At 40.9% G+C, this 23,859-nt stretch overlaps 1 pseudogene across 1 annotated transcript in view; it reads right to left on the bottom strand.

The window, feature by feature from the left end:
• Positions 1 to 23,534: 23,534 nt before the first annotated feature.
• LOC309803952 (cytochrome P450 4F3-like) overlaps positions 23,535 to 23,859 on the bottom strand; it is a 74,631-nt pseudogene continuing 74,306 nt past the window's right edge. The window contains exon 8 of the transcript in view: positions 23,535 to 23,754. The product of the transcript in view is annotated as a cytochrome P450 4F3-like (transcript). The remainder of the gene's footprint in view (positions 23,755 to 23,859) is intronic.

Raw genomic sequence — 23,859 nt, forward strand, 5'->3', positions numbered from 1 at the left:
TGACCCACAAACTGGAGAACACTTACACCACAGAAGTCCACCCACTGGAGTGAAGGTTCTGAGCCCTACGTCAAGTTTCCCAACCTGGGGTCTGGAAAGAGGAGGAGGAATTCCTAGAGAATCAGACCTTGAAGGTTAGCAGGATTTGATGGCAGGACATAAGCAGGACTGGGGGAAACAGAGACTCCACTCTTGAAGGGAACACACAAAGTAGTGTGTGCATCAGGACCCAGGGGAAGGAGCACTGACCCCACAGGAGACTGAACAAGACTTACCTGCTAGTGTAGGAAGGTCTCCTGCAGAGGTGGGGAGTGGCTGTGGCTCACTGTGGGGACAAGGACACTGGCAGCAGAAGTTCTGGGAAGTACTCCATGTCGTGAGACCTCCCAGAGTCCACCATTAGCCCCACCAAAGAGCACTGGTAGGCTCCAGTGCTGGGTCGCCTCCGGCCAAACAACCAACAGGGAGGGAACCCAGCCCCACCCATCAGCAGACAAGTGAATTAAAGTTTTACTGAGTTCTGCCCACCAGATCAACACCCAGCTCTACCCACCACCAGTCCCTCCCATCAGGAAGCTCGCACAAGCCTCTTCAGTAGACTCATCCATCATAGGGCAGACAGCAGAAGCAGGAAGAACTACAATTCTGCAGCCCCTGGAAGGAAAACCACATTCAAAGAAAGATAGACCAAATGAAAAGGCAGAGGACCATGTACCAGATGAAGGAAAAAGCTAAACCCCCAGAAAACCAACTAAATGAACTGGAGATAAGCAATCTTCCAGAAAAAGAATGCAGAATAATGATAGTGAAGATGATGCAGGACCTCGGAAAAAGAATGGAGACAAAGATCAAGAAGATGCAAAAAACGTTTAACAAAGATCTAGAAGAATGAAAGAACAAACACCTAGAAGAATTAAAGAACATACAAAGAGACATGAACAATACAATAACTAAAATGAAAAATACACTAGAAGGAATCAATAGCAGAATAACTGAGGCAGAAGAACGGATAAGTGACCTGGAAGACAGAATGGTGGAATTCACTGCCACAGAACAGAATAAACAAAAAAGAAAGAAAAGAAATGAAGACAGTCTAAGAGACTGGAACAATATTAAAGGCAACAACATTCATATTAGAGGGGTCCCAGAAGGAGAAGAGAGAAAAAAAGGACCTGAGAAAATATTTGAAGAGATTATAGTCAAAAACTTCCCTAACATGGGAAAGGAAATAGCCACCCAAGTCCAGGAAGTGCAGAGAGTCCCAGGCAGATAAACCCAAGGAGAAACACACCAAGACACATAGTAATCAAACTGACAAAAAGCAAAGACAAAGAAAAATTATTGAAAGCAAAAAGGGAAAAACGATAAATAACACACAAGGAAACTCCCATAAGGTTAATAGCTGATTTCTCAGCAGAAACTCTACAAGCAAGAAGGGAGTGGAATGATACATTTAAAGTGATGTGAGGGAAGAACCTACAACCAAGAGTACTCTAACCAGCAAGGATCTCATTCAGATTCGATGGAGAAATCAAAAGCTTTACAGACAAGCAAAAGCTAAGAGAATTCAGCACCACCAAACCAGCTCTACAACAAATGCTAAAGGAACTTCTGTAAGTGGGAAACACAAGAGAAGAAAAGGACATACAAAAACAGTCCCATAACAATTAAGAAAATGGTAATAGGAACATGCATATCGATGATTACCTTAAACTTGAATGGATTAAATGCTCCAACCAAAAAACACAGACATGTTGAATGGTTACAAAAGCAAGACCCGTATATATGCTGTCTAAAAAAGACCCACCTCAGACCTAGGGACACATACAGACTGAAAGTGAGGGGTTGGAAAAAGATATTCCATGCAAATGGAAATCAAAAGAAAGCTGGTGTAGCAATACTCATATCAGATAAAATGGGCTTTAAAATAAAGAATGTTACAAGACACAAAGAAGGACACTACATAATGATAAAGGGATAAATCTGAGAAGAAGATATAACAATTATAAATACATACGTACCCAAGAAAGGAGCACTTCAATGCATAAGGCAACTGCTAACAGCTGTAAAAGAGGAAATCAACAGTAATGCAACAATAGTGGGGAATGTAACACCTCATTTACAACAAAGGACAGATCATATAGACAGAAAATTAATAAGGAAACACAAGCTTTAAATGACACAATAGACTAGATAGATTTAATTGATATTTATAGGACATTCCACCCAAAAACAGCAGATTACACTTTCTTCTCAAGTGCACATGGAACATTCTCCAGGATTGATCACATCTTGGGTCACAAATCAAGCCTCAGTAAATTTAAGAAAACTAAAATCATATCAAGGATCTTTTCTGACCACAACGCTATGAGATTAGACATAAATTACAGGGGAAAAATGTAAAAAACACAAACACATGGAGGCTAAACAATGCATTACTAAATAACCAACAGATCACTGCAGAAATCAAAGAGGAAAGCAAAAAACACCTAGATACAAATAACAATGAAAACACGACGATCCAAAACCTATGGGATGCAGCAAAAGCAGTTCTAAGACGGAAGTTTATATCAATAGAAGCCTACCTCAAGAAACAAGAAAAATCGCAAATAAACTATCTAACCCTACACCTAAAGGAACTAGAAAAAGAAGAACAAACAAACCCCCAAGTTAGTAGAAGGAAAGAAATCATAAAGATCAGAGCATAAACACATGACATAGAAACAAAGAAAACAATAGCAGAGATCAATAAAACTAAAAGCTGGTTCTTTGAGAAGATAAACAAAATTGATAAACCTTTAGCCATACTCTTTAAGGAAAAGAGGGGGAGGACTCAAATCAATAAAATTAGAAATGAAAAAGAAGACATTACAACAGACACCGCAGAAATACAAAGCATCCTAAGAGACTACTACAAGCAACTCTATGCCAATAAAACGGATAACCTGGAAGAAATGGACAAATTCTTAGAAATGTATAACCTTCCAAGACTGAAGCAGGAAGAAATAGAAAATATGAACAGACCAATCACAAGTAATGAAATTGAAACTGTGATTAAAAATCTTCCAACAAACAAAGGTCCACGACCAGATGGCTTCAGAGGTGTATAAAAATCTTCCAACAAACAAAGGTCCACGACCAGATGGCTTCAGAGGTGAATTCTATCAAACATTTAGAGAAGAGCTAACATCTATCCTTCTCAAACTCTTCCAAAATATAGCAGAGGAAGGAACACTTCCCAAATCATTCTATGAGGGCACCATCACCCTGATACCAAAACCAGACAAAGATACTGCAAGAAAAGAAAATAACCAACCAATATCACTGATGAATATAGGTGCAAAAATCCTCGACAAAATACAGCAAACAGAATCCAACAACACATTAAAAGAATCATACACCATGATCAAGTGAGATTTATCCCAGGGATGCAAGGACTCTTCAATATACACAAATCAATCAATGTGATACACCATATTAACAAACTGAAGAATAAAAGCCATATGATCATCTCAATAAATGCAGATAAAGCTTTCGACAAAATTCAGCACCCAGTTATGATAAAAACTCTCCAGAAAGTGGGCTTAGAGGGTACCTACCTCAACATAATAAAGGCCATATACAACAAGCCCACAGCAAATATCATTCTCAATGGTGAAAAACTGAAAACATTTCCTCTAAGATCAGGAACAAGACAAGGATGTCCACTTTTGCCACTATTATTCAACATAGTTTTGGAAGTCCTAGCCATGGCAATCAGAGAAGAAAAATAAATAAAAGGAATCCAAATTGGAAAAGAAGAAGTAAAACTGTTCCTGTTTGCAGATGACATGATACTATACATAGAGAATCTTAAGGATGCCACCAGAAAACTACTAGAGCTAATCAAGGAATTTGGTAAAGTAGCAGGATAAAAAATTAATGCATGGAAACCTCTTGCATTCCTATACACTAACGATGAAAGATCTGAAAGTGAAATTAAGGAAACAATCCCATTCACCACTGCAACACAAAGAATAAAATACCTAGGAATAAACCTACCTGAGGAGGCAAAATATCTGTACTCAGAAAACTATAAGACACTGATGAAAGAAATTAAAGACAATACAAACAGATAGAGAGCTATACCAAGTTCTTGGATTGAAAGAATCAACACTGTGAAAATGACTATACTACCCAGAGCAATCTACAGATTCAATGCAATCCCTATCAAACTACCACTGGCATTTTTCACAGAACTAGAACAAAAAATATCACAATTTGTATGGAAACACAAAAGACCCCGAATAGCCAAAGCAATCTTGAGAAAGAAAAACAGAGCTGGAGGAATCAGGCTCCTGGACTTCAGACTATACTACAAAGCTACAGTAATCAAGACTATATGGTGCTGAAAGAAGAACAGAAATATATATCAGTGGAACAGGATAGAAAGCCCAGAGATAAACCCACACACATATGGTCACCTTATCTTTGATAAAGGAGGCAAAAATATACAGTGGAGAAAAGACTGCCTGTTCAATAAGTGGTGCTGGGAACTGGACAGCTACATGTAAAAGTATGGATTTAGAACAATCCCTAACATACACAAAAATAAGCTCAAAATGGATTAAAGACCTAAATGTAAGGCCAGACACTATCAAACTCTTAGAGGAAAACATAGGCAGAACACTCTATGACATAAATCACAGCAAGATCCTTTTTGACCCACCTCTGAGAGTAAAGGAAATAAAAACAAAAATAAACAAATGGGACCTAATGAAACTTAAAAGCTTTTGCACAGCGAAGGAAACCATAAACAAGACCAAAAGACAACCCTCAGAATGGGAGAAAATATTTGCAAATGAAACAACTGACAAAGGATTAATCTCCAAAATTTACAAGCAGCTCATGCAGCTCAGTAACAAAAAAACAAACAACCCAATCCAAAAATGGGCAGAAGACCTGAATAGACATTTCTCCAAAGAAGATATACAGATTGCCAACAAACACATGAAAGAATGCTCAACATCATTAATCATTAGAGAAATGCAAATTGAAACTACAATGCGATATCATCTCACACCAGTCAGAATGGCCATCATCAAAAAATCTAGAAACAATAGACTACACTATCAAGGGTAAATGGATAGCTAGTGGGAAGCAGCCATGTAGCACAGAGAGATCAGCTAGGTGGTTTGTGACCGCCTAGAGGGGTGGGATAGGGAGTGTGGGAGGGAGGGAGACGCAGGAGGGAAGAGATATGGGAACATGTGTATATGTATAACTGATTCACTTTGTTATAAAGCAGAAACCACCAACAACAAAAACTTCAAAAGTAAAATAAAATAAAATAAATAAAAACTACAGGGCTTCCCTGGTGGTGCAGTGGTTGAGAGTCCACCTGCCGATGCAGGGGACACAGGTTCATGCCCCGGTCCAGGAAGATCCCACGTGCCACGGAGCAGCTAGGCCCATGAGCCATGGCCGCTGAGCCTGCACATCCGGAGCCTGTGCACCACAATGGGAGAGGCCACAACAGTGAGAGGCCCGCGTACCGCAAAAAAAAAAAAAAAAAAGCTACAATGAGGTATCACCTCACACAGGTCAGAATGGTCATCATCAAAAAATCTACAAACAATAAATGCTGGAGAGGGTGTGGAGAAAAGGGAACCCTCTTTCACTGTTGGTGAGGATGTAACTTGATACAGCCTCTATGGAGAATAATATGGAGATTCCTTAAAACACTAAAAATAGAACTACAATATGACCCAGCAAACGCACTACTGGGCATACACCCTGAGAAAACAGTAATTCAAAAAGAGTCATGTACCACAATGTTCATTGCAGCTCTATTTACAATAGCCAGGACATGGAAGCAATCTAAGTGTCCATCGACAGATGAATGGATAAAGAAGAGGTGGCACATATATACAATGGAATCTTACTTAGCCATAAAAAGAAACGAAATTGAGCTATATGTAGTGAGGTGGATGGACCTAGAGTCTGTCATACAGAGTGAAGTAAGTCAGAAAGAGAAAAACAAATACCCTATGCTAACACATATATATGGAATTTAAGAAAAAAAATGTCATGAAGAACCTAGGGGTAAGACAGGAATAAAGACATAGACCTACTAGATAATGGACTTGAGGATGTGGGGAGGGGGAAGGGTAAGCTGTGACAAAGTGAGAGAGTGCCATGGACATCTATACACTACCAAACGTAAGATAGCTAGTGGGAAGCAGCCGCATAGCACAGTGAGATCAGCTCGGTGCTTTGTGAGCACCTAGAGGGGTGGGATAGGGAGGGTGGGAGGGAGGGAGACCAAAGAGGGAACATATGGGAACATATGTATATGTATAACTGATTCACTTTGTTATAAAACAGAAACTAACACACCATTGTAAAGCAATTATACTCCAATAAAGATGTAAAAAAAAAAAAGATCTTGCTGTAATTTATGTCAAAGAGTGTTCTTTCTATGTTTTCCTCTAAGAGTTTTATAGTGTCCGGTCTTACATTTAGGTTTCGAATCCATTTTGAGTTTATTTTTGTGTATGGTGTTAGGGAGTGTTCTAATTTCATTCCTTTGCATGTAGCTGTCCAGTTTTCCCAGCACCACTTATTGAAGAAACTGTCTTTCCTCCATTGTATATCCTTGCCTCCTTTGTTATAGATTAGTTGACCATATGTGTGTGGGTTTATCTCTGGGCTTTCTATCCTGTCCCAGGGATCTATATTTCTGTTTTTGTGCCAGTATCATACTGTCTTGATTACTGTAGCTTTGTAGTATAGTCTGAAGTCAGGGATTCTGATTCTTCCAGCTCTGTTTTTTTTCCCTCAAGAGTGTTTTGGCTATTCGGGGTCTTTTGTGTCTCCATACAAATTTTGAGATTTTTGGTTCTAGTTCTGTGAAAAATGCCACTGGTAATTCGATAGGGATTTCACTGAATCTGTAGATTGCTTTGGATAGTATTGTCATTTTCACAATGTTGATTCTTCCAATCCAACAACATGGTATATCTCTCCATCTGTTTGTGTCATCTTTGATTTTTTTCATCAGTGTCATAATTTTCTGAGTACAGGTCTTTTACCTCCTTAGGTAGGTTTATTCCTAGGTATTTTATTCTTTTTGTTGCAGTGGTGAATGGGATTGTTTCCTTAATTTCTCTTTCTGATCTTTAATTGTTATTGTATAGGAATGCAAGAGATTTCTGTGCATTAATTTTGTATCCTGCAACTTTACCAAATTCATTGATTAACTCTAGTAGTTTTCTGGTGGCATCTTTAGGATTCCCTATGTATAGTATCATGTCATCTGCAAATAGGGACAGTTTTACTTCTTCTTTTCCAATTTGTATTCCTTTTATTTCTTTTTCTTCTCTGATTGCCATGGCTAGGACTTCCAAAGCTATGTTGAATAATAGTGGCAAGAGTGGACATCCTTGTCTTGTTCCTGATCTTAGAGGAAATGCTTTCAGTTTTTCACCATTGAGAATGATATTTGCTGTGGGCTTGTTGTATATGGCCTTTATTATGTTGAGGTAGGTACCCTCTAAGCCCACTTTCTGGAGAGTTTTTATCATAACTGGGTGTTGAATTTTGTCAAAAGCTTTATCTGCATTTATTGAGATGATCATATGGCTTTTATTCTTCAGTTTGCTAATATGGTGTATAGCAATGATTGATTTTTGTATATTGAAGAGTCCTTGCATCCCTCGGATAAATCCCACTTGATCATGGTGTATGATCCTTTTAATGTGTTGGAGTCTGTTTGCTAGTATTTTGTCGAGGATTTTTGCATCTATATTCAGCAGTGATATGGGTTCGTAATTTTCTTTTCTTGCAGTATCTTTGTCTGGTTTTGGTATCAGAGTGATGGTGTCCTCGTAGAATGAGTTTAGGAGTGTTTCTCCCTCTGCTATATTTTGGAAGAGTTTGAGAAGGATAGGTGTTAGCTCTTCTCTAAACGTTTGATAGAATTTGCCTGTGAAACCATCTGGTCCTGGACTTCTGTTTGTTGGAAGATTCTTAATCACAGTTTCAATTTCATTACTTGTGAATGGTCTGTTTACATTTTCTATTTCTTCCTCGTTCAGTCTTGGAAGGTTACACCTTTCTAAGAATTTGTCCATTTCTTCCAAGTTGTCCATTTTATTGGTATAGATTTGCTTGTAGTAGTCTCTTATGATGCTTTGTATTTCTGCAGTGTCTGTTGTAACCTCTCCTTTTTCATTTCTAATTTTATAGATTTGAGTTCTCTCCCTGTTTTTCTTGATGAGTCTAGCTAAAGGTTTATCAGTTTGGTTTACCTTATCAAAGAACCAGCTTTTAGTTTTATTGATCTCTGCTATTGTTTTCTTTGTTTCTATTTCATTTATTTCTGTTCTGATCTTTATGATTTCTTTCCTTCTACTAACTTGGGGCTTTGTTTGTTCTTCTTTCTCTAGCTCCTTTAGGTGTAAGGTTAGATTGTTTATTTGAGATTTTTCTTGTTTCTTGAGGTAGGCTTGTACTGCTATACACGTCCGTCTTAGAACTGCTTTTGCTGCATCCCATAGGTTTTGGATCGTTGTGTTTTCATTGTAATTTGTCTCTAGGTATATTTTTATTTCCTCTTTGATTCCTTCCATGATCTCTTGGTTATTTAGTAATGCATTGTTTAGCCTCCATGTGTTTGTGTTTTTTACATTTTTTCCCTGAAATTTATGTCTAATCTCATAGCAGTGTGGTCGGAAAAGATGCTTGATATGATTTCAATTTTCTTAAATTTACTGAGGCTTGATTTGTGACCCAAGATGTGATCAATCCTGGAGAATGTTCCATGTGCACTTGAGAAGAAAGTGTAATCTGCTGTTTTTGGGTGGAATGTCCTATAAATATCAATTAAATCTATCTAGTCTATTGTGTCATTTAAAGCTTGTTTTTCCTGATTAATTTTCTGTCTGTCTGATCTCCATTGGTATAAATGAGGTGTTAAAGTCCCCCACTATTATTGTGTTACTGCCAATTTCCTCTTTTACAGCTGTTGGCAGTTGCCTTACGTATTGTGGTGCTCTTATGTTGACTGCATATATATTTATAATTGTTATATCTTCTTCTTGGATTGCTCCCTTGATAATTATGTAGCGTCCTTCCTTGTCTCTTGAAACATTCTTTATTTTAAAACCTATTTTATCTGATATGAGTATTGCTATTCCAGCTTTCTTTTGATTTCCATTTGCATGGAATATCTTTTTCCATTCCCTCACTTTCAGTCTGTATGTGTCCCTGGACCTGAAGTGGTTCTCTTGTAGACAGCATATATATGGGTCTTGTTTTTGTATCCATTCAGTGAGCCTGTGTCCTTTGCTTGGAGCATTTAATCCATTCACGTTTAAGGTAATTATTGATATGTATGGTCCTATTACCATTTTGTTAATTGTTATGGGTTTGTTTTTGTAGGTCCTTTTCTTCTCTTGTGTTTCCCACTTAGAGAAGGTCTTTTAGCATTTGTTGTAGAGCTGGCTTGGTGGTGCTGAATTCTCTTACCTTTTGCTTGTCTGTAAAGCTTTTGATTTCTCCATTGAATATGAGTGAGATCCTTGCTGGGTAGAATAATCTTGGTTGTAGGCTCTTCCCTTTCGTTACTTTAAATGTATCGTGCCACTCCCTTCTTGCTTGTAAAGTTTCTGCTGAGAAATCAGCTATTAACCTTATGGGAGTTCCCTTGTATTTTATTTGTCATTTTTCCCTTGTTGCTTTCAATAATTTTTCTTTGTCTTTAATTTTTGTCAATTTGATTACTATGTGTCTCAGCGTGTTTCTCCGTGGGTTTATCCTGCCTGGGACTCTCTGCACTTCCTGGACTTGGGTGGCTATTTCCTTTCCCATGTTAGGGAAGTTTTTGACTATAATCTCTTCTAATATTTTCTCAGGTCCTTTCTCTCTCTCTTCTCCTTCGGGAACTCCTATAATGTGAATGTCGTTGTGTTTAATATTTTCCCAGAGATCTCTTAGCTGTCTTCATTCCTTTTCATTCTTTTTTGTTTATTCTGTTCCATGGCAGTGAATTCCACCATTCTGTCTTCCAGGTCACTTATCCGTTCTTCTGCCTTAGTTATTCTGCTATTGATTCCTTCTAGTGTAGTTTCATTTCAGTTATTGCATTGTTCATGTCTCTTTGTATGTTCTTTAATTCTTCTAGGTGTTTGTTCTTTCATTCTTCTAGATCTTTGTTAAACATTTCTTGCATCTTCTCCACCTTTGCCTCCATCCTTTTTCCGAGGTCCTGGATCATCTTCGCTACCATTTTTCTGAATTCTTTTTCTGGAAGGTTGCCTATCTCCACTTCATTTAGGTTTTTTTTTCTGGGGTTTTATCTTGTTCCTTCATCTGATACAAAGTCCTCTGCCTTTTCATTTTGTCTATCTTTCTGTGAATGTGGTTTTCCTTCCATGGGTTACAGAATTCTAGTTCTTCTTGCTTCTGCTGTCTGCCCCCTGGTGGGTGAGGCTGTCTAAGAGGTTTGTGCAAGCCTCCTGATGGGAGGGACTGGTGGTGGGTAGAGCTTGGTGTTGCTCTGGTGGGCAGAGCTCTGTAAATCTTTAATCCGCTTGTCTGCTGATGGGTGGGGCTGGGTTCCCTCCTTGTTGGTTGTTTAGCCTGTGGCGACCGAGCACTGCAGCCTACCCAGCTCTTTCGTGGGGCTAATGGCAGACTCTGGGAAGGCTCACGCTAAGGAGTACTTCCCAGAACTTTTGCTGCCAGTGTCCTTGTCCCCATGATGAGCCACAGCCACTCCCTGCCTCTGTAGGAGATCTTCCAACACTAGCAGGTAGGTCTGGTTCATTCTCCTATGGGGTCACTGCTCCCTCCCCAGGTCCTGATGTGCACACTACTTTGTGTGTGCCCTCCAAGAGTGGAGTCTCTGTTTCCCCCAGTCCTGTTGAAGTCCTGCAATCAAATCTTGCTAGCCCTCAAAGTCTGATTCTCTAGGATTTCTCCTCCCATTGCTGGACCCCCAGATTGGGAAGCCTGACATGAGGCTCAGAACCTTCACTCCAGTGGGTGGACTTCTGTGGTATAAGTGTTCTCCAGTTTGTGAGTCATCCATCCAGCAGTTATGCAATTTGATTTTATTGTGATTATGCCCCTCCTACCATCTCATTGCAGCTTCTCCTTTGTCTTTGGTTGTGGGGTATCTTTTTTGGTGAGTTCCAGTGTCTTCCTGTAGATGATTTTCCAGCAGTTAGTTGTGATTCAGGTGTTCTCACAAGTGGGTGTCTCACAGGTATTTTTTGAGCACCTACTATGAGCTGAGCAGCGTGTGGCCACTGGAGAAATGATGATGAATAACTTTGAATCATAGACTTGTAACTTTGCTCAACTTTTCTCCCAGGCAGGACCTATGCATTTCTGGAACTTTCCACTGGGTATGACTTCAGGGATGACCAATAAATATTGGTTCAAGTCGTTCCATTTCCCAATGGAAAGCCCTGTACTGGAATCTGTGCTCACAGCTGCAGATGAAGAGATTGGTCAGACCCCCATCTCACCCTTAAGAAAAATGTTCTCCACCTACTTTTCTCTAATGCCCTTAACTGAGGGAGTGTGGGACAGTTTTCCTTGTGTCTTCAATCTGATCTCAAATATATGAATTTGGTTGATACTCTTTAATGTTTGTGGTAAAGTGTCAGTGGATATCCTTTTTGGATCTCTTTACCTTGATGGGTTTCAGGGAAGCTAAAGAGCTCATCACTTCCCCAGGGATCTGTCATATCTTCATTGCATTTATCTCCAGTATATGAATGACTAATGCACTCACCTGTCTCTCTCTCTCTTGTCCAGGACCTTCTAGAAGGGAAATTTGCTTCCTTGTCATTTTTCATGTTTAGCACAAACTGTGTATACCATAAATGTTTATAAGATAAAATTCCCAGTAAGGATTAGACAGGTAAGTGTTCTTCAATCCTTGGTCAACATTTTGCTCAAGAGGTCCCTCTTTTTCTGAGGTAAGTGACTGTCTGAAAGTAAATAGAGGAAGGGAATCTCATGCTTGAAATGTTATTTGACAACTGGGAAAAGTCAGAACTGGCCATACTCACTGGTTAGTTTGATAAGCATGACCAGCCTCTGCATTTAAAGACTGTGTTGAGATAACGCTTATCTACAGCTCAAAGGAAGTCCAGCCTCAGCAATCATGTGTTCAACAGATGTGTAGGGAACATCTGAGCCCACCTCTGGGGAGACCGCAGTGACCAGAACTAACACAATACCCACTTTCGTGGACATTGCAGTGGAGGGGAGAAGGCAGATGATGAATAACTGAATTTAGTCAAGAAGGTTAGGAGTTTTAGGATACGGCAATTATTGTCTGTGAGAGCACAACAAGATAATCCATAGAGAGTAAGGCATGTTTGGAATGGCTTGGAGGTGTGGTCCATGGAGAAGGTGGCATTTCAGCTGAGACAATCTGCTCCAAGGGCAGAGGGAGAGGAAAGTTTGCACTAGGTAGAAGAGACAGCATGTGCCAAGGACCTGAAGTGGGAAAATGATTGCCCATCCAAGGAACAGGCCAATATCCAAGAAGAAGGCCAATATGACAGCAATATGACAGGGAGACTGGGCAGCAAGGAGGGGTATGAAGGGCTCAAAATGGCCTAAAATGACATGGAGGAGATTACAAAGGACATTACCCCACAATCTCAACAGGCATGAGATGACACTCATTTACACAGCGGATATTGGCCATGATACATACACAAGGGCAGGTGGGTTGCTGTGATGTCAATCGCACCTAAAAAGTGCATTTCAGATAAATAAGGGAATAGCCACTCACATTTCAGAAGGATTTTGCAGCTCACAGACTTTCCCATAAAGTTGTTTGTTTTCTCAGCAAGTATTGAATGAGCAGGTATTAGGTGCCAACCTGTGGGAACACACTGGTGAGCGAGTTCAGAGTGGTCCTACCCTCTCAGGGCTATCAGTCTAGTGGGAGCAGAGGGGAGGTGTTGATCAGTAATTTATATAACACAGCACAGTGAGCATTACGATGGAAGTAGAAACATCAGCCACCCTCACAGCTCTAGAGACCTTCACTTCTGTGCATACCCAGGAGCCTGGAGCCCTCGCAGTGGCTACTCAGCACCAGGGGCTTAGCGTGCTTTGCGTTCTGCTACCCAGAACACCACAGTGCATGCTGTAGCATTTGGCTACTTGGAACTCTGGGGATTTTGTCGCTTAAAGGAAGAGAATGCCACCTCCAGTTCTCACTTAAGTCTCTTGATGCTAATCAAATGCCCAAGTTTGGGCTTGAAGCTAAGGGGGGAAACTATCTGGGGACCATTCCTCCAGAGTGGGGTGAACCCATGACTCTGTCTGCACCTTATCCCTAAGGTATGCATCAGACCCCAGATCTGCGTGCAGCACTGAGGCTGATCCTTAGGAAAAGTGAAAGGAGAGAATTACGAGTCAACTTTTAATGAGTCCCAGTTGTCACTGAAAAATCCCATGACTTGTTCTCTAACAAAACTTGGAATTGACTTCTAGGGATTACTATGCCAACGGAGTTTGGCAGACTGTGCCAGGTGAATGCCCAATTGGGCCCTATAATGCCAGTCAATTCTATAATATTTCTAATTTATAGTGTTCTCAAGGAAGAATGCCAAGGGACCTTGACTGATAGGCAGAGGGAGCCCATGGGATGGGGCTGGAGGTGGCAGGTTCTGATGAATTCTACTAATTATCTGCTAAGGAGACCCTATGACATCACTTCAGTTGAATTCTCTGGGGACGTGTTTTCTTTTTTTCAACTTATTGTTTTCATCTATTACACAGAGACCAGCTGGCCACCAGGGTGAATTGTTCACTTCTGTTCAGGGTTGTAAACACAGATTAATAGGCAAAAGAGATATGTAGTAGCATGGATAGCTTCCTGCTTTAGGGCACTGACTCACAGCAGGCAGTTATGGGTTCAAAACCTGACCATACCATTTCCTGGCTGTGTAAACTTGGTGAAGTACATTGACATCTCTAAGCCTCTGTCTGCAAATGCAGAAGCTAATTAGTAAAAAGCACCTGCCTCATGGTGTGCTGCATGGAAACTTGCTGGCACTTAGTAAATGCTAGGTAGCATTTTTCATCACTTAGTAGAGTCCTGTAGGTGTTTGAGCCAATCAACTATTTCATTTACCTTACCCCATGCCATCCGTTCATTCATTCAATGAACATTTTTTGAGAACTATAGAAAGCACCTCTGGGCAACTTCCAGCCTCTGGGAATTCAAGCACAGAGCAAGCAAGATGAGGTCCCCTGTCCTCCTGGTGTTTATCTCATAGTAGATAGAAAATAATTCACAAGAATATGAGTAAATGAGTCAAAGAGTGACACATTTGTATTAGTGTCTTAAAGGAAATAAAAAGCATGTGGGACTTCCCTGGTCGTGCAGTGGTTAAGAATTCTCCTGCCAATGCAGGGGACACGGGTTCGATCCCTGGTCCAGGAAGATCCCACATGCCGCGGAGCAACTAAACCCATGCACCACAACTACTGAGCTCATGTGCCACAACTGCTGAAGCCCACGCGCCTAGAGCCCGTGCTCTGCAACAAGAGAAGCCACCACAATGAGAAGCCCGTGCACCACAACGAAGAGTAGCTCTCGTTTGCTGCAACTAGAGAAAGCCCACATGCAGCAGCAACAAAGACCCAACGCAGCCAATAAATAAATAAATAAATAAATAAATTTGAAAAGGCATGCTGTGATTTTTTTTTTTTTTTTTTTTTTTTTTGGCGGTACGCAGGCCTCTTACTGCTGTGGCCTCTCCCTTTGCAGAGCACAGGCTCCGGACGCGCAGGCTCAGCAGCCATGGCTCACGGGCCCAGCCGCTCCGTGGCACATGGGATCCTCCCGGTCCAGGGTATGAACCCGTGTCCCCTGCATCGGCAGGCGGACTCTCAACCACTGCACCACCAGGGAAGCCCCTTTGCTGTGATTTTTAAATAGTGCGTTCTAGACATCGAACTAAATACCTCCCATGATTATAAGATTGTTGCACTACACACCTGTATGAGTGACTATTGAAGACCTGGATGCTCCATGAGCAGAAGAATTTTCTCATGATTAAAGGCATCCAAAGAGGAAGTGGCCCACGTAGGGAGGCAGGGAGGCTTCAGACAGAGACTGGGCACACCACGTGAGTGGGAAGATGACTTCCCCATTGGATGTGGAAGGGTGACACACTCCCAAATTCCCTTCTGATTTAGTGGTAACAGTTTCATTTGTCAGGGACAGAATTGTAAACTTAAGGCAAGAAAACAGGAATCCATTGATTCCTGTACTAGGATATGCAGGGATTGAGTGAGGTGACCTCAGGACTCAAAGCATGTCCTCAAGGCTCTCTTGCTATGAAATTTCCAATGTTCATGTGTGATTTTATTTCATCCTCTCTTTGGGCAGACAGGCCTCATTTCAATTACCCTAGATAGTAGACCCCACAGAGGAAACAGAGGGCTTCTCTCTTCCATCATCCACATGCTTTTGTTTTAGGGCAACAACCAGTTATTACTGTTCCTGCTCACAGAGGGATAACCATACCTAACTTTACTGAGAGTTGTGTAGGTGTTGTGAAAATGAGTAAAGGAAACCTCATTTTTAATGGAGTCAGGAAGCCCTGAATTCAGGGAGAGCTCTCACACACTGCAGCTTGCAGACCCCAGCAGGAAAAAAGATTTCCTTCTGACTGAGCAACAACAAGTTGCCCACACCCTGCAGCCAATGAATAACCACCATAGTCCTCCTCAATTTCCTCTTTTCCTCTGTAAAAGCAAGTCCCTCCCTTCTGTTCTCTGGACTTGCCTATGGTTCGCTATAGTCTGTGTATCTTGAATTGCAATTCCTCTGCTATTCCCAAGTAAACTCATTTTGCTGGTAAGATAACTGGCTCTTTTTTTTTTTTCCCGTGGTACGCGGGCCTCTCACTGTTGTGGCCTCTCCTGTTGTGGAGCACAGGCTCCGGACACGCAGGCTCAGCAGCCATGGCTCACGGGCCCAGCCACTCCGCGGCATGTGGGATCTTCCCGGACCAGGGCACGAACCCGTGTCCCCTGAATTGGCAGGCAGACTCTCAACCACTGCGCCACCAGGGAAGCCCGATAACTGGCTCTTTTAAGGTCAACAGTGTGAATGAGTGGGGTACTAGGCCTAGTACGTTTGTTGAACCAATAAGTAGAATGAGTGATATAAGTATTAGGGATCGAGGCTGTCCTTTAATAATATGAATAGATAATGTTTGTTTTCCTATAAGTTCAATTAATCATTGTTGTATAGAAATTAAACAGTTGCTGATTAGGCAGTTAGGAATGTAAAGAAAATAATTCAAGTACTAGACAACTTTTCAGGTTGTAAGTGGCAATGAATGTAATTAATAGGGCTCAAGCGTTGGTATACGACATTTTGCAGTTTTGATGATTAAGTCTTTAGAATAGAAGCCTGTAAGAAAGGGTATACCTATGAGTGCAAGGCTTCCAATAAAAATGTATTAAACTCTCCAATCTAAAGACATATTGGCAGAATGATGGAGGAAGGGGGAATAATTCAACTGTATACTATCTACAAGAGACTCACTTTAGAACCAAAGACACAAATAAGTTGAAAGTGCAAGGATGGAAAAAGATATTGCAAGCAAATAGTAACCAAAAGACAGCAGGGTTGGTTAGGATACTATAAGACAAAATAGACTTTATCTTTTTTCCAGCTTTATTGAGATATAATTAACATATAACATTGAATAAGTTTAAGGTGTACAATGTGATGATTTTAGATATGCAAAATGATTACCACAATCAAGTTAGTTAACACATCCTTCACCTCACATAATTACCATTTTTTGTTGTTGTTGTTATAATGAGAACATTTAAGATCTACTGTATACAAAATGGTATTATTAACTATAGTCTCCACTATAGGACTCAAGATCCCCAAACTTGATTATCTTTTAACTGGAAGTTTGTAACCTTTGACCAATATCTCAATTCCCTCAGCCCTGCCCCCAGCCCCTGGTAACCACAAATCTACTGTTTCTATGACTGTGGCTTTTTAAAATTCCACATATAAGTGAGTGTTTCTTTCTCTCTCTGCCTTATTTCACTTAGCATAATGTTGTCAAGGTCATCTATATTGTCACAAAAAGCAGGATTTCCTTCTTTTTATGGCTGAATAATATTCCATTTATCTTTTATCCATTCATCCACTGATGGACATTTAGGTTGTTTCCATGTTTTGGCTAATGTTAATAATGCTGCAACCAACACAGAAGTGCAGATATCACTGTGAGATAGTGATTTCAGTTCCTTCAAATATATACCTGGAAGTGATATTGCTGGATCATACTATTATTCTATTATTAATGCTTTGAGGAACTTCCAAACTGCTTTCCAACAGTATGGAAAATATGGTACTTTCCATAATGTTGTCTGTACCAATTTATATTTCCACCAGCAGTGCACAGGTTTCTCCTTTCTCCACATCATCCAGAGAAATTTTTATCTCTTGTCTTTTTCATGATAGCCATTCTAGCAGGTGTGAGGCACTCTCTCAATGTGGTTTTGATTTGTGTTTCCCTGATAATTAGTAATGTTGAGGATCTTTTCCTGTGCCTGTGGACCATCTCTCTATCTTCTTTGAAAAAAATGTCTATTCAGTTCCTTTGCCAATTTTGTAATTAGACTACCTGTGGTTTTGCTGTTGAGTTTTATGAGTTCCTTATATTTTTGGATATTAATCCCTTATCAGTATATGGTTTGCAAATATTTTCTTCCATTTGTAGGTTTCCTTTTCATTTTGTTGACTATTTCTTCTGCTGTACCGAACTTTTTAGTTTGATGTACTCGTACTGGTTAATTTTTTGATTTGTTGCCTGTGCTTTCGATGTCTTACCCAAAAAAATCATTGACAAAACTGATATAAATGAGTTTTCCTCTATGTTTTCATGTTTTCTTCTAGGAGTTTTGTGGTTTCAGGTTTTAATTTGTCTTTAATCCACTTCAAGTTAATTTTTATGAGTTGTGTAAGATACGGTCTAATTGCATTCTTTTCCGTGTTGATATCCAGTTTTCCCAACACCAATTTTTTTGGTCTTTTTTTTTCTAACATCTTTATTGGAGTATAATTGCTTTACAATGGTGTGTTAGTTTCTACTTTATAACAAGTGAATCAGTTATACATATACATATGTTCCCATATCTCTTCCCTCTTGCGTCTCCCTCCCTCCCACCCTCCCTATCCCACCCCTCCAGGCGGTCACAAAGCACCAAGCTGATCTCCCTGTGCTATGCGGCTGCTTCCCACTATCTATCTACCTTACGTTTGGTACTGTATATATGTCCATGCCTCTCTTTTGCTTTGTCACAGCTTACCCTTCCCCCTCCCCATATCCTCAAGTCCATTCTCAAGTAGGTCTGTGTCTTTATTCCTGTTTTACCCCTAGGTTCTTCATGACATTTTTTTTCTTAAATTCCATATATATGTGTTAGCATACGGTATTTGTCTTTCTCTTTCTGACTTACTTCACTCTGTATGGCAGACTCTAGGTCTATCCACCTCATTACAAATAGCTCAGTTTCGTTTCTTTTTATGGCTGAGTAATATTCCATTGTATATATGTGCCACATCTTCTTTATCCATTCATCCGATGATGGACACTTAGGTTGTTTCTATCTCCGGGCTATTGTGAATAGAGCTGCAATGAACATTTTGGTACGTCTCTTTTTGAATTATGGTTTTCTCAGGGTATATGCCTAGTAGTGGGATTGCTGGGTCATATGGTAGTTCTATTTTTAGTTTTTTAAGGAACCTCCATACTGTTCTCCATAGTGGCTGTACCAATTCACATTCCCACCAGCAGTGCAAAAGGGTTCCCTTTTCTCCACACCCTCTCCAGTATTTATTGTTTCTAGATTTTTTGATAATGGCCATTCTGACCGGTGTGAGATGATATCTCATTGTAGTTTTGATTTGCATTTCTCTAATGATTAATGATGTTGAGCATTCTTTCACAAAATTAATGCAAAGAAATCTCTGGCATTCCTAGACACTAATGATGAAAAATCTGAAAGTGAAATTAAGGAAACACTCCCATTTACCATTGCAACAAAAAGAATAAAATATCTAGGAATAAACCTACCTAAGGAGACAAAAGACCTGTATGCAGAAAATTATAAGACACTGATGAAAGAAATTAAAGATGATACAAATAGATGGAGAGATACACCATGTTCTTGGATTGGAAGAATCAACATTGTGAAAATGACTCTACTACCCAAAGCAATCTACAGATTCAATGTAATCCCTATCAAACTACCACTGGCATTTTTCACAGAACTAGAACAAAAAATTTCACAATTTGTATGGAAACACAAAAGACCCCAAATAACCAAAGCAATCTTGAGAACGAAAACTGGAGCTGGAGGAATCAGGCTCCCTGACTTCAGACTATACTACAAAGCTACAGTAATCAAGACAGTATGGTACTGGCACAAAAACAGAAAGATAGACCAATGGAACAGGAGAGAAAACCCAGAGATAAACCCACACACATATCGTCACCTTATCTTTGATAAAGGAGGCAAGAATATACAGTGGAGAGAAGACAGCCTCTTCAATAAGTGGTGCTGGGAAAACTGGACAGGTACATGTAAAAGTATGAGATTAGAACACTCCCTAACACCATACACAAAGATAAGCTCAAAATGGATTAAAGACCTAAATGTAAGGCCAGAAACTATCCAACCTTAGAGGGAAACATAGGCAGAACACTGTATGACATAAATCAAAGCAAGATCCTTTTTGACCCACCTCCTAGAGAAATGGAAATAAAAATAAACAAATGGGACCTAATGAAACTTAAAAGCTTTTGTACAGTAAAGGAAACCATAAACAAGATGAAAAGACAACCCTCAGAATGGGAAAGAATATTTGCAAATGAAGCAACTGACAAAGGATTAATCTCCAAAACATACAAGCAACTCTTGAAGCTCAATATCAAAAAAACAAACAACCCAATCCACAAATGGGCAGAAGACCTAAATAGACATTTCTCCAAAGAAGATATACAGAATGCCAACAAATACATGAAAGAATGCTCAACATCATTAATCATTAGAGAAATGCAAATCTAAACTACAATGAGATATCATCTCACACCAGTCAGAATGGCCATCATCAAAAAATCTACAAATAATAAATGCTGGAGAAGGTGTGGAGAAAAGGGAACATTCTTGCATTGTTGGTGGGAATGTAAATTGATACAGCCACTATGGAGAACAGTATGGAGGTTCCTTAAAACACTACAAATAGAACTACCATACGACCCAGCAATCCCACTACTGGGCATATACCCTGAGAAAACCATAATTCAAAAAAAGTCATGTAGCAAAATGTTCATTGCAGCTCTTTTTACAATAGCCAGGATATGGAAGCAACCTAAGTGTCCATCAACAGATGAATGGATAAAGAAGATGTGGCACATATATACAATGGACTATTACTCAGCCATATAAAGGAACAAAACTGAGTTATTTGTAGTGAGGTGGATGGACCTAGAGATTGTCATACAGAGTGAAGTAAGTCAGAAAGAGAAAAACAAATACTGTATGCTAACACATATATATGGAATCTACAAAAAGAAAAAAATGATCTGAAGAACCTAGGGACAAGACGGGAATAAAGATGCAGACCTGGGCTTCCCTGGTGGCGCAGTGGTTGAGAGTCCGCCTGCCGATGCAGGGGACACGGGTTCGTGCCCCGATCCCGGAAGATCCCACATGCCGCGGAGCGGCTGGGCCCGCGAGCCATGGCCGCGGAGCCTGTGTGTCCGGAGCCTGTGCTCCGCAACGGGAGAGGCCACAGCAGTGAGAGGCCCGCGTACAGCAAAAAAAAAAAAAAAAAAAAAAAAAAAAAAAAAAAAAAAAAGATGCAGACCTACTAGAGAATGGACTTGAGGATACGGGGAGGGGGAAGGGTAAGCTGTGACAAAGTGAGAGAGTGGCATGGACATATATACACTACCAAACGTAAAATAGATAGCTAGTGGGAAGCAGCCGTATAGAACAGGGAGATCAGCTCGGTGCTTTGTGACCGCCTATAGGGGTGGGATAGCGAGGGTGGGAGGGAGGAAGATGCAAGAGGGAAGAGATATGGGGACATATGTATTTGTATAACTGATTCACTTTGTTATAAAGCAGAAACTAACACACAATTTTAAAGCAATTATATTCCAATAAAGATGTTAAAAAGAAAAAAAAAAAGAATGAATGGTGACCAGCTCTACATGTCAAGACAGTGAATGTGTATTATTAAGGACAGAATAAATGCACTGGATTATGCAGAGGACAGGGACATGACATTGCCATGATTTGGAAAGATTCCCAAATTCCTTCCCCACTTCCTACCTTCACTGCTTTGTTGTTGATGATGACCAGATGAGCACACTCCTCAGCCCAGTGATTCTTGGCCTTGACCCAGAAGTCTTTGCTTGTAGAAAAATTATATGAGGAGACACCAAATTCAAGCAAGTCCTTGGGGCAGAACTCTCAGGAGGCTCCTTGGGGATGGGAAACAGGTCAGCTCTGCTGGGACTGGTAGCTGTGCTGGCCACTGAATCGACACTTCAGTCAGGCAAAATGGTTTGAATACAACCCACCTCCTGCATCCTTGAAACTTTGCAACAGGGAGCACGCTAGCTTTCCATGTATCCATTCCAGAGACGGGCATTATCAGAAGGTAACATAATGCAATGTAGCATGCCTCAAACTTTGTGTGGCATTGGTTAACATGTCCATCACACACTGATATACTGCGAGGACTGGTACTGTTAACCGTGGTGAGAAAAACCCAATATCCGTCTCCAAAACCTTACTCCCCATCATCCAACTCTGTCCCCTGACTGCTTACCATTACCTGCCCACACATACTCCATCTGTTGGAACATTTCTCCCAAATGATGTCCCATTTACATCCAGCATCTACCAGCTCTTGTAAGATTAACAGACTCATGAAGAAAAGCTGGTTAAGAACCAGGAAGGAGAAAAGGTTGATATGTGGGGCGGGGGTGGGGGGGAAGGGAGTTATCCCATCATTCCTATCAGCACTCACATTTGATGTCCAGTTGCTTCAGTTCATTCTGCATCTGACATATGAACAGCAAGAGTGGGGGGAGCAAAGTGATATGTTCTAGACCTTTGGACCACTTCTTGGTTCTTCCTCCCACCCTAAAAATCCTCTAGGCTGAGAGGGGGAAGATAGTTTACTTCTAAAATCCTGCTGACCAGGAATGCAACCCATCCACCCCTGCTACTCCTTCTCTACCCTAGCCCTGTAAGACCCATGTCTGTAGACTGAAGACTATGGGCCTATTTCCTTCTGATCCCAATGGTCTGGCCACCTCACCCTTGGCAAGGACCAAACCAAGGATAATGAGCAACAGAAGCAGCACCGAAGTCATTGCCAGGCAACAAGACTTCCAGAGCTCATCCCAGGGCAGCTTTTTATTCTGCTGGGCAGTGGGCAATGGGTCTAGGATCCATATACACAGACTCACAAGAGTGCTATGATAGTCAAAACTTCTAGGAATGTGGAGTGATGAGGTTGAATCATTCATCACTTTAGGAGTGAGATGGTGAATGACCATGACAGTCCAGGAGGGGTCCTAGGGGTTATGAGGATCCTAAGCTTCCTCTACCCACTATCGGTCAAACTACTCAAGTGAACATAGTACCCAGCACATGAGAGTGGATAAAAATACTTTACTCTGAGATTCTTGACTCACCTGATTACCTGGGCATGGGCAGAGTTTCTCCCCCACTGGTGTGAGGTCCTGTGAAGCCTGCCACCCACTGTGCCTGCTCCATCACCAACATGCCATTCACCTCAGAGAAAAGTTACTCAAACTTCTAAACTTCCATTTCTTCATCTACAAGCTGGGTGTAATAACAGACTTTAGCTGTCAGCGTGGTTCTGGTGATTAATTGTGTTCATATGAACACAATATATGCCACTTACTATGCCATCAGAGAATCTGTGTGTTACTATAGGACATTCAACACCAGGCTTGAGAGTTTGGACTCTGGACAATAGGAGAGTTTTTGTCATTGAACTCTTGTAAGACAAGAGACATATACTGAGTCACTACTGTGTGTCCAGCACTGTTATAGGCCCTGGGGACACAGAGGTAAATCACGTTCAGTCCCACAGGCATAATCCAGCAGCCAAAGCACGATGTGAAAGGCTGTGATGGAGACATATGCTGGTCACTAAGGGAAAATGTGGAGGAAGAAATGTTCACCCAGGGAGTGAAGATGTTTGAAAACATGTGATTTCAGAGAGAAAAGTAAGAGAGTGGAGGGGAAGTTCACTTACTGAATATGTGCTAAGTGGCAATATCTGCGCTCACACATTGTTGCTAATTATCTCGAAATCCAAGCTTCTGTCCCAAAAGCCTGCAACTTTGTCCTGCTACCCATGCTGAGTGCTAGATCCTGCCTCAGAGCTCTGCTACTATTCCCACTAAGCAGTAATGACAGAATCCACAAAAGTATTTTCTCTCTTCCCCAGCCAGGGAGCAGGGCCAATGAGAGAGGCTCATAAAAACACCAGGAGGACTTGCACTCACCATTCAATCTCCTTAGGCTCACGGTTCCTGAGGAGCTCTCCCACCTCCTGCCGGCAGCATTCCTGGTATTCTTGGCGCTTTACAAGGTTCTACAGGATCCAGGAGAGGCCACTGGCTGTGGTGTCATGGCCTGAAGAGCATCTAGAAAGGCTTGGATATCTGGGCTACTTCAGCACCAGAGGGTGGACAGCACCTTCACAGTAAGGCCCATGGGGAGGATGGGGAGGGATGGCGT

The sequence above is a fragment of the Mesoplodon mirus genome (genome assembly GCF_964341445.2).
Source record: "Mesoplodon mirus genome assembly, chromosome: 5".
NCBI classification, from domain to species: domain Eukaryota; kingdom Metazoa; phylum Chordata; class Mammalia; order Artiodactyla; family Ziphiidae; genus Mesoplodon; species Mesoplodon mirus.